The following is a 19,179-nucleotide window of genomic DNA, read 5'->3' on the forward strand; positions in this document are numbered from 1 at the left end:
GAGGATCAAAAGAATAAATTGAACATGTAGACAGAAAGATCAGAAATCATCATTGTGGTCTAAAGCAGTAAAGCCAGTTTGTAACTTCACAGGAATTAAATTCCGTATTGTAAGAAAATTTACAAAATTATCTTAGATTAAGTGGGATAGTTTGAAATCACTTACAGAAATTCACTTACACCATGGAAATTAATGAACACTCCAAATTAGGTCTGCCCTATTCTGATATGATATGAAGTTGTTGTACATTTAGCATTACAGGGGAGAGAGAGAGAGAGAGAGAGAGAGAGAGAGACAGAGACAGAGACAGAGACAGAGACAGAGACAGAGACAGAGACAGAGAGACAGAGAGACAGAGAGACAGAGAGAGAGAGAGAGAGAGAGAGAGAGAGAGAGAGAGAATGAGAATCCTCTAGATCAATGATCTTAATAGTTCTCACCCATAAACCCTCAAGAACCAGCAGTGTTTTGTTTCTAAGGACCACATGTACAATATTCTTACAAACCCACATATAAACAAGGCACTGGAAGCTCATGTCTGTAATCCTAGCTACTCAGGAAACTGATCTGAGGATCATGGTTTGAAGCCAGCCTGAGAAGCAAAGTCTATGAGACTTTTATCTCCACTGAGCTACAAAACAAGCCAGAAGTGGAGCTGTGGCTGAAGTGATAGAGCACTAGCCTTGAGCAAAAGAAGCTCAGGGATGGAGTAGATCATAACAAGAAGTTGGGTTTGATTGACTGGAGAGTCAATCTATTGAAAAAGAGACAAGGGGAACAGAATTCAGAGAGAGAGAGAGCGCCAGAGACAGAGAAAGAGACAGACAGACAGACATGGAAACAGACATACAGAGAGAGACAGATAGACAGAAATAGAGTCAGAGACACCTCTGAAAAAATAATTTTGAAGACAGAAACTGATAAGATGTGTGTGAGGGGCAGAAAGGTCAGACTATGTAAAGTTAGGGTTGGGCAATCATTTTTAGGAATGCATTTAACCTGATTGCTTTTCTGTATCTTTCCTAGCTCTCATATCATTTCCTCAAATATGTTTTAGAGTAATGCTAATCTGTATCTTGTCACCAGTTACTTTGAACAGACTCACTGTTGGAAATTATTTTGATAAGAGGCAACCGCTCTCCCTCCCCTCCATTTTCCCTGTTCCTTTTCTATCCCAGCTGAGCTTTTGGATGCAGCTAACATGTGAAATTCAGTGATCTTGAGGGAGTCTCACTGATCTTGGCAAGGCAGGTACAGAAATGTGTGCTTAACCCTGGGAGTTTACTAAAGCCCAACAACTGCAGCAAACCCAGTCTTTCTTAACCTCAGAATTTTTAAGGTTAGCCAACAAATGTCAAGAAAGGGCTTTTTCATTTCCAGATCTATCCTTTGACTTGCTGAAAGCATCTTTACTAACATACATAGCCTGACCTACTTTTCCAAGGCTTTGCAAGTCTTAATAGAGAGCAGCCTGACCTCACTGGTGCCAAAAAAAAGAGGATTTTACCTCATTAGGAGAAGTCCAGGAGTATTACTTAGAGACATGTGTACTGTCAGAAAAGACTCTTGCAAAATGGCATGCCTTTTGGCTACCGGTGTTAGATAGAGAAACCCAATGCCAGGCTTTTTGTGTGTTTACTTAGAAAATGCCACCAGAAGAGACCATTACTTTACTTTGAAGTAAATGCCTAATGATGTTTTGGAGCAAGTGTTAACCTTTACCCGAGACACCATTTATTTTGGATACATGTTGAAGCATGCTCTTATTTATTGCTTCTGGCATCTTGTGGAAAGAACAGAACATGGATGGATTCCTATGCAAGAAATGAATTACATGTGACGAGGTTAAAGTTTTCTCAGTTATATTAATATGAAATCAAAATGTCCTGCCACTCTATAAAATAAGTAAAAATATTTCTAAAAACTTAAGATCACGTCTGTTATTACTATATAGGTCTTGGCTGTCATTTCCTCATTTATGTAAGAATAATGGAAGCTCTTTATCAAGAGGAAACAAGGGCATATATATAAATCTGTCTTCTAGCTTGTGAGAATTTATGGCAGATAATTTTGTCTCTTAATTTCTCTAAATTTAGAGTAGGTGTTCAGTTTCTATTTTGTTCTAAAAGAAATAGAACAATGACATTTCTTCCTAAAAGAAATAGAAAAATGACTATAAAATATTCTAATTATAGCAAGTATATAAATAATCAAATTGGAATTAATGTTATTTTAGAAAATAGTATCAAACATATAAGTGGTTAAGTTTTGTTTCTGCTAACAATTAAAACCTTAAAAGCTGGTCTCAGCCAGATGCTGGTGGCTCAAGCCTGCAATCCTAGCTACTCAAGAGGATGAGATCTGAGGATCGCAGTTCAAAGCCAGCCCAGGCAGGAAAGTCCGTGAGACTGTTATCTCCAATAAACCACCAGAAAACTGGAAGTGGTGCTGTGGCTCAAGTGGTAGAGCACTTGACTAGAGCTAAAGAGCTCAAGGACAGCTCAGAGATCAAGACCCAGGACCAAAAAAACAAAACAAAACAAAACCCCAAAACAAAAAAAAAAGTTGGTCTTAGATAGCATATCTCTTTCAGTGATTACGAGCCTAGTAAATGCTTTCAGATTATTTTATTCATTCATTTGTAGTAAGGACATGAGGGAATATTAATGATGCATTTCCTTTTTAGTACAGTGAGAAATGGCTTCAACCAGAGACAAGCATCCCACTGTGTTTCAGTTTAGTGAATAGATTGCAAAATGAGATTCTTCAAGATAATTGGCAAGCAGGTTTGCTTCCTAAGACTGTGATGATTATTGGACAAAAGTCCATCTGGATGCAGGTGTGGCATTTCCTGTTACTTTAAAGGACAACTTAAACTTTTGAAAAGTCAGTGAAGTTTCTTCCATTGACCCAGACTTGTGATTTCCTTGGCTACAATAACTAATTATTATCTCTTATCACCAGGGGATATTTAATTCTCTTGTCCCAGCATACTCAGTGAACACTGGCAGCTTGGAGTTCAGCCCAGGAAAAGTAACTCCAGGTGTGAAGCTTCAGCCTACAGACTCCCAATGCAGACAGAAAACAGTAATTTTCCCACTTTTCTAAACAGCTGTTTCGGTCTAAAGGAAGAAGAAAGAAAGCAAAATAAAAAATATAAAATGCATACAAGATTGCTTTATTTTGGCATTTAGCACAAACAACAATACACCTTCAAAACCAGCTCCAAATAATTTCATAGAGAAGCAAAACAGGAAAAAATTTATTATACATCACTAGTAATCAGCTTTCTCCTAGGAAAGATGGCAAATTACTTCCCATTACACTCAAATAACTGCTTCTAGACACTTATGCATGTTACATCTGCTTTGCTTTGTAGTCTGAAGCAAGCAGCAGTGTTCACCTGTGTCAAGGGAAAATTATCCAGCTAGGTATGCTCAGTCTCTGCTTTAGAGGACTCCGGAAGAAGCCTCAGTAGTTACAGACTAGCCTGGGCAGTAGAGTGAGTTCGAGATCAGCCTGCACTTGACTAAGAGATTCTTTCTCAAGTCAAATTCCAACAAACAAAATGTATTGCAGTGACACCAGAAACTCAAACTTAATCCATCAGAAATGATATCAGCTTATAAACACAGTTCTGCTGATATATAAGTAACCAATATTAGTTTAAGGAAATTATCTGCAGCAAGAGGATTCTGCAAACGATGAGTGTATGAGAGGAGGTACTAGAGATACCACAAACACATCTAACAGCAAATTTAAATATATATATATATATATATATATAAATGAAAGTATAGTAATAGGGAACATAAGGAAATAACCAACAGAAAAAAGAAAAGAAAAGAAAACTGATCTCTGCCACTAGTAAAAAGAAAGGTTCATGACAATGGCTCATGGCCAAGACCCCTTTCACGAAAGACAGATTTATAGGAGAGAAGCATATGCACATTTGATTTATAAGTTTCATACATCCTGGGATCTTTCTAAAGGAACTAAAAGACTCTACTATACAAACTTGTGCAAATGTACTGATGAAGAATGGACAACCATGGAGAAATGTACTTGGACAGGTGGGCAGGATCTAATGGTAATAAACTAGAGCTTGGGGGAAGGGACTAGGCAAGCTCTATGCTGCTCTTTCTTCAGACATAAGGGAGCTCAGACAAAAGGGAGTTCTGTTCCTCCCATGTATAGCAAAAGTACCTCTCAAGACATGTCTGGAGATCTGTTTCAGAGCATGGCTAAGACATTCTTCCTAGGTTTTATTTTCAGAGATTAAAGTAACCTTTCTACTCTGGTTTTCTAAAATTCCTTCCGTTTAAGTATTCTTTATTCCAGAGTGCCACATTGGGTAGCACATATCCTGAATCTCCCCAGGACTCTTCTTTGATGATTGTGATGAAAGTGCTGTGAATTTCCCTAATTTAGTCTGATTTTATGCCAATCTGCTGGGCTATAATACTTGACAACTAGCTTATTGGATGTAAATGCATTCTAAACTATAAATGCTTCTTGTACTCTCTGAATTTTTATGTCTTCATTTTAATTACCTGGCTCTAATCATTCAGAAATCATTTTCCTTGTGTGCAAAAGTAAAGCAGTAAATTCCATGCTAATTATATGCTACATTGTTAAGAAAAATTTTCCTGATATTTGTTGAAAAAAGGAAGGCAAACATTGTCAAAGACTATAGTAATAGATGTAAGGATTACGGAAATGCAGCTCTGCACTAACGAGAAAATTGGGCTCAACTTTGTCAACAGAAAAAAATGGAATTTGCCACCAACAAACAGGGTTGGGAGAAGGGTTGGTGGGCAATAAAATTACTAATCCTGTGAGACAGTTCTTGCTATAATGATTGAACAGGATCCATACTGAGGGTGGATCAATGTAATCTGAGATTGGGAAATAGTAAGAGATAAGGTACTGCTCTCTGAGATCAGATGTTGAAGGTGGAAGATTTCTGGCTAGACTGATTTGACAGGATCTTTCTAAACCTGAGTTCTGAAGGGGAGACACTCAAAGAGCGGAGAATGAGAATTGCTAGGTTTAGAGACGTTTAACTGCAATTAGGGCAGTGAGCTAATCCTTATCCACCCAAGCCATCCTGGAGTTTCAAGGTCTCCATAGGACAAAATAAGTATTATTAGGGTTTTGGGGGGTTTTTTGTTTTTGTTTTTTTTTTCCAGTTATGAGGCCTGAACTCTGGGCCTGGGCATAGTCCCCCAGCTCTTCAGCTCAAGGTTAGAGCTCTACCAGTTCAGCCACAGCACCATGTCCGACTTTTTTTCTGCTCATGTGGTGCTGTGAAATCGAACCCAGGTCCTCATGCATGCAAGCAACCACTCTATGACTGAGTTACCTTCCCAGGCCTCTTAGGTATTTTTTAAAGTGAATTTATCATGAAATGATTTCGTGTTGTTGTTGTTATTCAATATAGTACAGTTACATATATAGAAACAAACCTTTGTGAGTATCTCCATTGTGATAATTAGATCAGAGATATACTGTTTATCTAACTACATCCCCTAAACATCTCAGGCATTTATTTCTCTCTCTGCCTCTCTCTCCTCCCCCCCCCCCCATCGGTTCCTTAGTTGCCTACTCTCAAACAGGATTTTACAATGCTTCTAGATATAGATAGCTTCATCCAAATTCCTTTTTTTGTAAATTGGTGAAAGGTACAATGAAGTAATTCAGGCAACCCTCATAATTATTTTGTATGGCTTCAGGACCGCAGTTCATAAGGACTAGAATCCAAATGGCTCAGCACTTACAAGGAACCCTGTCTCATGTACACACAAGCTGCCATACGTCATCCTCCATTCAACCTTGTGACTTGGTTCTCTCTCTCGTTCTCTCTCTCGTTCTCTCTCTCTCTCTCTCTTCCCATTTTTAAGTCTATAGTCCATGTAGCCCAAACAGTCTTAAATCCCCAATCCTCTTGCCTGGGCCTCCTGACTTCTTCTTTTTTTAAACAAGTTTTTTATTGTGAAAATACTGTACAAAGGGGTTACAGTTACATGAGCAAGGGGATGAGTACATTTCTTATCAAACATTGTTGTCTCTTCCTTTCTTTTTCCCCTACCATGCCTTCTCTCCCACTTCCACAAGTACACTACCCTCCTGCCCCCACCCCTGCCTAAATTGTAAAGTTTGTTTTTCAACATAGTGTCTTGTACATCTCATTGTTACGATGGGTCAACTTGGTCCCTATTTAAACATTTTGTTTTTTCTCTTCCCCTCCCCAAATTATACCAACATCAAATACCATGAAAATGGGTTATACCATGGGGAAGGAACTTACAATCAACAAAAAAAATAAATCACATGGTACCTTATAAAGACATTAAACACATTGCAGGAGAAAAAGAAACTTGTGTCCCTATCTTGAGGTTCATTTAGCTTAACTTCATCTTATTTGGTCATATCTACATAGCTTTTGGCCTTTTCTGCTTGTTCTAGACATATACTAGTTATTGCAAATAAGAGAAACCATGGGACCTATGTTTCTTTGGGCCTGGCTTACTTCACTTAATATAAATTTTTCCAAGTCTTTCCATTTCCTAACAAATGGGGCAATGTCATTCTTTCTGATGGAGGCATAGAATTCCATTTTGTGTGTGTGTGTGTGTGTGTGTGTGTGTGTGTGTGTGTGTGTGTGTAAATCACATTTTCTTGATCCATTCATCTACTAAGGAGCATCTATCTGGGTTGGTACCACATTTTAGCCATGGTAAATAATGTTGCAAATAAACATAGTTGTGCTGGTAGCTTTAGTATGGTTTTGTTTGTGATCATTTGGGAAAATGTCCAAAGGTGGAATTGCTGTGTCATAGTGGAGCTCTATGTGGAGTCTTTTGAGGAACCTCCATACTACTTTCCAAAGTGGTTGAACAAGTTTACACTCCTACCAACAATGCAGTAGGGTTTCTTTCTGGCCACATCCCCTCCAGCCTCCTTAACAGAAAGAACAGTACTGGAGGAATATCAATACCAAATTTCAAACTCTACTACAAAACCATAGTAATCAAAAACGCTTGGTACTGGCACAAGAACAGACGTCAAGACCAATAGAATAGAATTGCAAACCCCGAAATGAACCCACAGACCTATAGCCACGTAATCTTCAATAATGGAGCTAAAAAAAATAGAAAGGAAGAAAGACAGCCTCTTCAGTAAATGGTGCTGGCAAAATTGATTAACTACTTGTAGAAAACTAAAGCTAGATCCTTATATATCACCTTGCCCCAGAATCAACTCCAAATGGATCAAAGACCTCGGAGTCAAAGCAGACACTCTAAAAACATTACAGGATGGAATAGGAGAAACCCCAGGTCTCCTTATCACAGGCCAAAATTTTCTTAATAGAGACCCAGAAATACAACAAATCAAAGAAAGGTTGGACAAATTGGATTGCATGAAGCTCCAGAGCTTCTGCATGGCAAAGGACATAGCTAGCAAAATCAATAGAAAGCCCAGGGGTTGGGAGAAGATCTTCACTAGCTATAGAACAGACAAGAGTCTCATATCTAAAATATACTTGGAACTCAAAAAATTAAATCCCCAACAAATCCCCAATAAATAAGTGGGCTAAAGACTTAAAGAGAGACTTCTCTGAAGAGAAAATAAGAATGGTCAAAAGACACATGAAGAAATGCTCAACCTCTCTAGCCATAAAAGAAATGCAAACAAAACAAATTGAGATTCCACCTCACCCCAGTTAGAATGGCTATAATCAAGCCTCCTGACTTCTTAAGTGTTGAAATTACAGGTTTGTATTACTATACCCAGCTATGACTGCCTCATGTGGAGCGAGGGGAGTCATACCCTGATTTGAACTCAGGACCTTACACTTATAGGCCCTCTTCTGATCCTTTCTTGCTATGTTAAAAAGGATTTTCCATTCTTGGCCCATCTTGTAGCCACCATGTCCAGCTTTTCATTGGCTGAGATGACTCAGCCTACTAAAGTAGCTCAGTGTGGACCACTCCATTACTCTTCTGATTCTGTCTTGAATGTGGATTTTGTCATTTTTCTTTCTGTTGTGGGTCAGGACCTGGGCACTGTCCCTGGGCTTTTGTGTTCAAGGCTAGCACTCTACCACACTGAGCCACAGATCTACTTCGGGTTTTCTAGTGGTAAATTTGAGATAAGAGTCTCATGTATTTTTCTGTACTAGCTGGTTTCAAACAACAATCCTCAGATCCTCCTGACTAGCTAGGATTATAGGCGTGAGCCACCAGCACCCAGGTATTTTTTTTCATTTTTCTAGATCAGTTAAAACATACTTATTATTTTAAGTTGACTGTTTGAATTATAAGTTTTCCACCCATACGTACCCTATATCTTAGACTGTTGAAATATCATCTCAGTTTAATGATATTTAACAATTGGCATATATTATTGTGTACCTAAATTTCTTTCACATTGGAGGAGCATTAAGGAATATAGGCAATATATAAAACATAATAAAATTAGCTCATTATAGTTTATGTGTGCTTTTCTGTATCTATTATAGGTGTATCATTTATTCTGCCATGGTCTGTCTGTGTTACTAGTGGTTCCCTCAGAGTGAACACAGCTAAATTTGTTTCTGGAAAGATATGTTACTGCAGATGTTTGTAGTTAAAGCGTTGTATTGTAACCATTTGCATGCCCCTGAAATTACACAAAATAGTATCTAATCATTCAAGAGTTAGTTCCTCTACTATTTCTTCCTCGAGGGAAAAAAATCAATAGTGAGATCAATTTATACTTATAAAAATCCTAACACAACAAAAGATTATTGGAATTGCTATTAGAGAGAAAGGAGAACTAGTGTTTACAAAGGACTATTATGTAAATAAATTCCAAGTGTGTGCTCCACTATGTTTTTGGTTTATGAAGCAAATCAAAGTAAAATGTACAGAGTACAAAGTGCAACATACAAAAGTTTCTGTTATATGAATGTATATGCAGAGAATTTTTTCTACAGAGATTAAACAACTATAAATGAAAGTAGCAATTTATACATGAGTCTCTATATAAATGAATGGATAGGTTGATGATAGATAATTTGTCAGTATATCCCAGAGGAGTTATGAAAAATGGGTAGATAGATCAAATAGTACTTAGGATTTTTCATAGTTATAATAAGAGTTGATATGACTTATTGGTAAAATGAACGTAAAACAACACTAATACCAAGTGGTTGGTAATATGTACTGAGTGAAATGACAATGAAATGAAAATGAAATATAGGGATAAAGTTAATTTTTATAATATTTGAGTTTTTGTAGAAATTTAGCCATTAATTCAGTTTTTTAAGAGAAGACAATTATGTCCATATGATTGTGTTTCCCAATGGAAGACTAAAAATAACCCAATCACACACCATGTGCATTATCTAGGAAACTGCCAGAGTACTGTCAGCATACAGAAATGATCAAGGAAGTCTGCACTCAGCCAAGGCAGGGAGCAAAGAATATCTTCTCTCTACTGTTACTGCTAAGAATAATAAACAAGAAATACATTGTTTTAATAAAAATTTGTGGGTCTCAGTACTCAGTGTATGTATTAGCTCTGTATCAGAGAAGGTAAATAGCTGTTAATGAATTTAATGATAATCTAAATGACCTGTCATGTTAAAATAAACTGATAGGTTTCCATCATTGACTAAAATACAGGTTTGGAAATGTAAAGGGTGTAACATCTGTAAGTTATATAAGAATAAATTTGTAATGTTAGCCCTCTGTGAAAAATTTGTGAATGTTGAGACTGCTTCTCAAATGGTTTGATAGTAATGCATATACTGCTATGTAATATATTATATATGTATATATGTAATATATATTATATATGATATTATATATATATCAAGTATATTATATATATATATATCCAGTAAATCCTAGATTTAGGACCTTTGCTTTACAGACCATTCATTACTCAGTTTTGAATAAATGAATATCCTTACTAATTCATATAATTGTGTAAAATTGTGTTTCATGAGCCTATGCATGTATTAGGAATTACTTCAGGTAGTCTTGTGAGTAGCTAGAATTATAGGCGTGAGCTACTGGCAACCAGCAACTTAAGTTTCTTAATATAATACAAGCAATATTTTTTCAGAGTACTTAGGAGTGACCAAATTTGTATCTGTAAAAATCATGTTAGATTTTGATTTTAGGTTGTCAGATATATTCCAAATTATGGGAGGTAGAAAAGAGTCATTCACTCAACCAGCTGTCTTTCTTAATAATTCAATGTCTACTCCTGTATTAAGAAATCCTGTGTAACAAAAGAAGATTATTTTTTACATGATAGTATTTAAGGAGTTACTGACATAGTTTTTTAGGGGTTCAAAATTATGCTTGCTTTTATCCTGCATTAAATGGAAATTAAACAAAAAATATCCTCTAAAATCAATCACAACACACTTTGAAGGACTTTACTCTCAAAAGTATGATCAATTTTAGTCTATGGCCCTTAAAATATTACTTCATCAGATTGCTTTGTGGTTAGGCAATTGAGGATACAAAGCTGAGCAAAGGATATTGAACATGACCTGAGCAGTATGGATCTGAGTCACAAGTTTTCATGTACAGGAAATGAAGTGATGCTCAAAGTTAATATCCTTCACAAAGGGAGTTAATCTATATGTTCTTTTCTTTTTCTCTTTTAAGTTACTTTAAATCTTATTTTATTGCAAAGATGCTTCACAGAAGAGTTACAGTTACATGAGTAAGGAAATGAGTACATTACTTGTTGATCATTGTTACCCTTTATCTTGTTGTCTTGTTGTTCCACTATGCCTTCCCTCCAAAGTTAACACAGGTCACTATTATATTCAGTAAGTTAATAACAGGTAACCATTATCTACCCTTGAGAAAATTACAGTATGGACAATCAAGGAAAAAGTTTATGTAATTTTAAATTAGAAGACTAGAAGTGTTCGTAAATTATAATAGAGTGTAAAATAGAAGGAAACTGATACACTTTTGAGTTTTCTCCTGGAAGACAGAGGACATTGGTTGTACAAGCATGATCTCTGACACGAAAAAGTAGCTGAAATAGAGAGGTGGCTAAAGTAGGAAATGGTTTGATGTTTTGCCTAAAGTACTGCATTAAAACACATATACTTTGCTTTGTTTATGTTGATAACAAGTTGATCAAAGTTTAAGCCACAAATTTCAGATATTAAAGTATTTTACAATTACTAAAAGATTAAATTAGTAAATGAAGTGATACTGTACTTTTTCTAGCATATTTTTCACTGCTTTTGTTATCCTAGGAAAAAATAAATGAAACTCCATGAAATATCTATTAGAAAAAACTAACAAAACATTTGGAATGACTGTGCAGGTAGAAATACTTGTATTCAACTGTTAAGAGCCAGAGTTAAAACTGTCATGAAGTAACTCCCCTACAAAGGCTGACATATAAGACAGGGAAAACAGAAATTACATTTTCTTTTTTTTTTCTCTGTGGAATGGAATAATGGTGTGCCCTTTGGAAATTTGTTTTAAAAATCTGTAGCTAATAGTTCATATTTAACAGTACTTACAAGAATGTCATATAAATATCTATATAGTCTAACATATCAAAGATGTTACACTGTCTTCTACAATTAAGAGTAAAATTTGTTCCCAAGAAGGAATTATTGCCCTTTTAAGTGTGTGAACATAATACTAACTGTTGATTGTGTAGTAGATTAATGACACTGAGTATGGCATATAAAATTATATTAACAAGTCAGAGGGTAATTTCAGAAACTACCTGTATTTTTGAATGAATGAAAATTGCTTTTGCTTTTGTTCATGTTCACATTTCTTTTTAAAAGGACAACATAAACGTAACACACTGCACGAAATGAATGTAGAGTGAGAAATCAGTGAGACTAAGTGAAGGTGATTTAAAGAAAGGTGAATAGTTCATAGACAGTGTATTTGGAATCCAGATGAGTAGATGTGGCGTTTTATCAACATAGAAAGCAGAGACTCTTTCAATATGCTATCATTGAAGCTATGGATTCACACCACTTCTCTAATACTTTTTTAGATAGAATCATTTTTGAAGCTTGAATCTTAAAGAAAGAAATCTGTGTTTCCTAGCTCTAAATAAATGTTAAAAAACATATAGGGAGTTTTAAAAAAGACAGCTATCTGTCCTCCACACTCAAGAGCCCCGCTATAATTCATGAGTAGAGACTCAGCAATGTTTCCGTTTCTGTTCATGTGGTTCTTCTATGCAGATAAGGTTGAGAGCAATTGGGAAATGATAATCATCATCTATTTTGAAATATGTAAATATATTTCTAACATGTGAATTTGAGATTTGAATATAAAATAATTAACCAAGTAAAATAATCCTTTAAAAAGATTCTTCAAAATAATTTTGTTATGCTTTAAACTTCAAAACCACTGTGCTTCAAAATATATCCCTGCAATACATTGTAAGGAAAATGTATTTATAGCATGAAAAGTTCAAATGAAATATCAAATTTTATTTATTTGTCCATGGATTTAATTTTAAAAAACCCCAAAAATGGAATTCAATGCAAATAAATCAAAGTAGACCTTCTAGAAAATAACATGAAATAAATTCTAAGGTTTGGTCATTTATTTAAAAGTGTGTATCTTAAGGAGTTTCTATATAAATGAATATATGAATAAAAATTTTTAAATACTTAGATTTATTATTTTATAAAATGTCAGTTTTAAATATTTAATGAGACATTTAAAAATTAAAATGTGAATAGCATTATATTTACTGATTTTCCAAGTGTTTTGCATAATAGTTGTGCTCCAATTAACCATTTTAGCCTATGGATTTTAACTATGTTACCAAAATACAAATAACTAATACATTTTAATCTCATTAATGGACTAACTCTAGTTATCCCAAGAACTAATTTTTGAGCAGCACAAAATGCACTGAAAGAAATTTTAAAAAGCATTGGCTTTGGATTTTTTATTATTATTTTATATTGGGTGTAAAGGAAGTACTCTATTACTTCCCTAAAGTCAGCAGAGTTCAGAGATGGAAAGGCAAGAATTTCCCTCGGCCTCCAAAATTTGACATCTGTGCCTATGAGATAAACTGGCTACAGGCCTAAGACAGAAGGAAAAGTAAATTAATATAAATTATTATTATATGCAGGAGGCCATTACAGGTGGGAAGTGAATATCTAAAACGTGGTAAGCATTGCGAGATAATAAGCCAATTTAATAGGGGAAAATAAGGCAAAGAAACTGATTTTAAAGGAAGATGAATGGAGCTTTGAAGAACAGAGATAAAAGATAGGAGAGTTTGTGACAAAGTTTGTTTAGGCATGATGTCAATGTCAGGTCTCCTCTCTGATGATAAGCAACAGTCTTCCTAGTTGATGATACCTCCATGGTGAGGAAGTGTGTGTGTGAGAAATTGGCTTCCATTTGGAGGAGCTGTCTGTAGGCAGATAAGAGGAGTTCAGATACATCTACCCTTCTGTGTGTTTAGCGATTTTATACACTGTTGGCTTAAAATAATCAGCATACCAAAATGGCATAGTTTGAGGTGGTATACATTGGTTTTTCTTCAAAGATTATACCAAGAGTATATATGTAAAAACTTGAAAATATACGTATTTAAGCTAGTCAATTATATTTCTAGTACCTAGGAGATTAGATATTGTGGCACAAAACTCGGCTTTTCCATAACAACCTGTGTGAGCTTGGGCAAATCCTTAATCTATGCAAGTCTGTACACTTCAGATACCAGTAAGGTGTACAGTTCTAGAATCTTAAAACCTTATTGAATACAAAAACATTCTGATCACATTTCTTAATGATGTATTTCCATCTAAAATCATTGATAAAATTAGCAAAACAGTATTATCTTCGTTAAACCATCAAGTAATATTTAATGCCTTTAAAGATTAGAAATTCCGGGCGCCAGTGGCTCACGCCTGTAATCCTAGCTTCTCAGGAGGCTGAGATCTGAGGATCCCGGTTCAAAGCCAGCCCAGGCAGGAAAGTACGAGAGACTCTTATCTCCAATAAGCCACTAGAAAACCAGAAATGGTGCTGTAGCTCAAGCGGGAGAGCGCTTGCCTTGAGCTGAAGAGTGCAGGGACAGTGCCCAGGCCCAGAGTTCAAGCCCCACGACTGACAAAAAAAAAAAAGATTAGAAATTAATTTAGCAAAAAATGTATCAACTTATATTGGATGGTACTTATGGCTAAAAATCTTAAACTGTTTCCCAATTTCCAGAGGTAGAATAGGTCTAGAAGTTTGTTTCATAGACTTCCTCTTTGTTCATTTGTATGCTAAGTTACAGTAGAAAATTATTTTCATTCTTATGTTTTAACATTTTTAGTATTTTAGCAATGCCTTCCTTTGAAACAGGAAATATTTACAAAGTCACGTTAGAAATACAGACATAGGGCTGGGAAGGTGGCTCAGTGGTAGAGCTTGCCTTGCATGCATGAGGCCCTGCGTTCGATTCCTCAGCACCACATAAGCAAAAAGAAAAAGCCAGAAGTGGTGCTGTGGCTCAAGTGGTAGAGTGCTAGCCTTGAGCTGAAGAGCTGAGGAACAGTGCCCAGACCCAGAGTTCAGACCCATGACCGGACCCAAAAAGAAAAAACGGATATAGTAGGTTACAGATGGTATCACAATCCCAGTCTTTGTTGTGATACAATAGAGGTAGGACAATTTCATTGCATCATTTTCAAAATTTTGATAATCTATCTTCTGAAATGAGTATAGAGAACAACTGTGTATATATCCTACAGTACCTTTAAATATTGGTTAACATTAGGTGATAGGCTAGGCTTTGACCAATATTAGTTCACATAAATGTGGTACATTCTCAACATTTAAGTCAGTGGTTTTCACTATTTATCTAAACCTAGAGTAGTTACTTTTTTATTTCTACCAGCAATGATTATTACAAAATCCCCTTTTTTGTCAGCAGTATGGTTATAAGTGATCTAAGTTTTGCTTTAATTTAAATATATCTGACCCAAACTGAATTTGAGAACATTCTCCTTCTTGAAATTGTTTCCTTCTTATTTTCTATTAATATAATTACATATATCATTTATTTATATGAGAAGGGGATAACCACAAATACACTAAAATATTCATATTTGAAAGTAAATATCTACATACTGTCTAATTATCCTTTCCAAATTATTTAAGATAGATATCTACAAAAATTAATTTAGAACCACAAAGTGATTTTCAGTGACTTGGCTGTAGTTTGGGCACTGTTAACATTTCTCTTCCTTTTGGATCTGTTTTGAAATAGTGTTACATTCACTCTGACTTCTATGATAGAGTTTTTTTTTTTTTGGTCTTACTTTACTCTTACTAGTCATTCATCTTGATGTATTTTGTTTTCATCCTCCACCCATCAGTGAAATATGCGTGTTTTCTGAGAGTTTCAGGAACATTCTCTTTTCCTCATTCTCTGTGCTACTGGAGGATATCATCTAGTTTTATTATTCCCAATGCCATCTATATGATAATGTCTCTCAAACTGTATCCTTTACCACCTCTTCTCTCAGCTCTGCTTCCAGCATTTACCACCCTATCATTTCATAACCTCAGATTCAGGCATCTCAATAGTAAACTTCAATACTGAACTATTTCACATCTCACTACCCCTCACCACCTTGCCTCTTGAGTTACCTATCAGAAGCAACTTATATCAGAGCCTCCTTATCAAGTAAATAGAAATTAAGGTAATACTTTCTTTCCCTTTCCTCTCTTATATTTCACAATCAATTTTATAAATATCCTTGGGTTTTTTCTCTCCATAACATCTTTTTCCTATTATCCCCTCCTTCATTCCTAACATCATTATTTTACCTTGGTTTCATTAATTAGTCTAAAATAACTACCTCCTTCTTATTCCTTCTGCCTTCAAATAATTGTCCACACTACTACCACAGTTTCTATGTTGCAAGGCCATTTAAGCAGGAAATGACAAGAAAGACTCTTGCAATGTGGGAAATGAGGTGAACTGATCTTTTAATGAGAAAAAGAACTCAACAAATTAAAAAAAACACAAATCTTTTCATGTTCATAAAATCAACAGAGAAAAATAATTTCATCTAAACTTCCCATTCATCTGTCAGTAAAAATAAGAGCAAAGCATCGTATGTTCCAACTACATGAAAACTTTTACTCCCTTTGCCTAAATGTCCTTTGTTCTTCTCTATTTGCTCCTGATGAAAGAAAATCTGTACAACAATATTTATTTTGGATGTTAGATTTTCTACCTAGGCAGGTATCTTCCATGTCACCTTTTTGTAGAGCTAAGTGGAAATATCATATATAAAACTAATAACATTGATCAAAGTACATGCTGTTCATTTATAGATATGGGCTTCCGTGAACTTTGTGTTTTGGCAAGTCAAAACATTTCTGTCCATTCAGTCCCTTGGTTGCTTGACAAAAGAAACTTCACCTTTTATTTTTATTTCATTTTATAAAGCCAGGTACCAAGTTGGCATTTGGGGTCAGGGGATGGGAGGGATGGGAAGGGGAAACAAAGGAGGAGGCAACAATGGTTGATAAGAAATGCACTCATTATCTTGCCCATATAATTGTAACCTCTCTGTACAGTATTTTCACACACACACACAAAAACAGTTGGCATTCGGTAAGTGTTTACTGATTTAATGAAAAAATGTTATCTTGACTTTTTATACTTGTAAAGCTCTTCTTTAGTAAAGAAACCATTGGGGGTTCTTTGGTAAGATATATGGCCAGCACTCTCCAAACATTCATAGTCACCAAAATCCAGGAAAGGCTATGAAGCCATCCAGAGCAGCGGATAAGTCGCGACTAAATGCAATATGGTGCCTTGATTTCATCTGGAAGAGTAACTGGAAAATAGTGAAACCCAAATAAAGGTTGGGAATTAGGTAATGATATTAACTATTGGTTAGAATTTAACTTTATAGTAAAAGCATTACTTTTTTATCTTGAGGCATAATGCATTATTATCAGAGAACACAGCTTGAATTTCTTATAACTAACTGTGACTTAGGATTCATTTATCACCATTTCCTTATACTTATTCCCTGCACTCTCTCCACCTCTTGTGACTACTATTCTCCTTTCTTTCTTTATTTTCTTACTTTCTTTCTTTTTGTACCATGTGATTTTTTTGTCTCTTTTGTATGTTCTTCCCCCATGGTATAACTCCCTGTTTTCACTGTATTTGATTCTGGTTTCCTGAATCTTGTATATATATTTTTCTAATTTGGGGAGGAGAAGGGAAATAACAAAATGCTGAAATAAGGATATAGTTTGACCCTTTGTAACAATGAGATGTACAAGACACTATGTTAAAAATGATCTTTACAACTTTGGGGGAGGCAGGGAGGGAGGAGTCGGGGAAGTGGGGAGGGAAGGGATAGTAGGGGAAAAACAAAGGAGGAGATAACAATGCTCAGTAGGAAATGTGCTCATTACCTTACTCATGTAACTATAACCCCTCTATACAGTATTTTCACATAAAAATATATACAAAAAATTACTTTTGACAAACATATTACTTTAAGTTGAAATGTTAACAATATGGCTTTCCATGATTGATTAAAACTCTATTTCTCCAATATTTTATTAAAATGCAATTATTGTAGAAATTATTCCATTATTAATGAAGCAGAAGATAATAATTTTATAAATTTCTAAGCTGTCATTAGTTTTATCAAAAACATACTTTAAATTCAAAATGTCTTGTTTTTTCAAAATTTGATGAAAAGTTACAGTATTTACTGAATATGTCCTATATTACACGTTCCTTTCTTGTAATGTTGCTTTTTTTAATTTATTTTTTATTGTGAAAATACTTGCAATTACATGGGCAAGATAATGAGTACATTTCTTATCAAGCATTGTAGCCTCCTCCTTTGTTTCTCCTTCCCATCCCTTCCCATCCTCCCCCCGCACCCCCACCCAGTCCTCACCGCTTTCCCTCCCCCCCCACCAAAGTTGTAAAGTTCGTTTTCGACATAACGACTTGTACATCTCATTGTTGCAATGGGTCCACCTGTATCCCTGTTTTAATGATTTGTTTTTTCCCTTCCCCTCCACAAATTATACCAACATCAAATACAATGAAAGCAGGGGTTATATCGTGGCGGGAGGGACGTACAAAGCAACAAAAATAATCTTACAAATATGATAGAAACAATCGCATGAAAGAAAAAAAACATTTGAATACATATCTTAGGGTTCATTTCCCTAACATCAACTTATCTTTCCTGATCATGTACTACTATGTTAATGATGTATATTTTTATCAAAATTTAAAATTACTTGTTGAATCGTTTGTTAGATATTTCCTATTAAACTGCGCCCAAATTAACAGACATTTTTCGCTTTTTTGCCTTCTTGAATATTGTCAACTATTTTTGATTTTTTTAAAATTTAATGTCTCCAGGCAAAATTTGTTTTAGCAGTGGATATATATTTTTTTTCTATCACAAAGGTGAAATATTCTATTTCCTGCTATCAGGGGACCTGTTTGGGGGCTGGGTAAGCACACATTTGTTTTTCCCTTGTATTAACGTTTGGCTGGAGGGCAAATGTCAGTGTAGCCACTTTCATTTTTATAACCCTCTTACTGAAGGCTCCTGTAGGGAAATGCTGCACATGGGTTTTTTTGATGGTTCTTTTCATTTTTATCTCCTGCTGTGACTTTGACAGTCAGACTGGCAGTAGGAGACAAAAATAAAAGAAGAAGGCTTAAAGAAATGTTATAGCTTCATGCTGTGAATTTAGAAGATGACAAGGGTTTTTGGCTTGCTTCCTCTGGCCCATGACTAAAAGAAGAACTGTCACAGGTTACAGTGCTAAGGGGAAGTAATGAGAACATATTTTCTCAAGCAGGCTATCTAGAGGACTTTGATGCACACGGCCCACCCAGGTCAGTTTGAAACTGAGGATAAAATTTGCTGTGGCTGAATCCCCAAACGACATAGTTGGGAAACAGGCTGAACAATCCTCTGAGCTCAGATTTAACACTATAGGCATGTGATAAGGATTGATTATTAATCATTGCACACAAGTTGGCTTTTCATGTCATTGTATCAAGAATCTTGACATTTTGCCTTTATTGTAATTAATATATTCTTGAAAAGAAATGATGAAATCAGTATGGTGGATTTGATCTCTTTTTTTCTTTCTAAAA

The 19,179-nt window shown here is 35.3% G+C and overlaps 1 protein-coding gene across 2 annotated transcripts in view; it reads left to right on the forward strand.

Annotated features, from left to right (window-relative positions):
- Positions 1-19,179, forward strand: part of Epha6 (EPH receptor A6) — a 732,346-nt gene that overhangs the window by 233,777 nt on the left and 479,390 nt on the right. The gene's annotated exons all lie outside the window — the stretch shown is intronic.

Source organism: Dipodomys spectabilis, unplaced genomic scaffold (genome assembly GCF_019054845.1).
Source record: "Dipodomys spectabilis isolate Male_0828 unplaced genomic scaffold, ASM1905484v1 ptg000032l, whole genome shotgun sequence".
Taxonomy (NCBI): Eukaryota; Metazoa; Chordata; class Mammalia; order Rodentia; family Heteromyidae; genus Dipodomys; species Dipodomys spectabilis.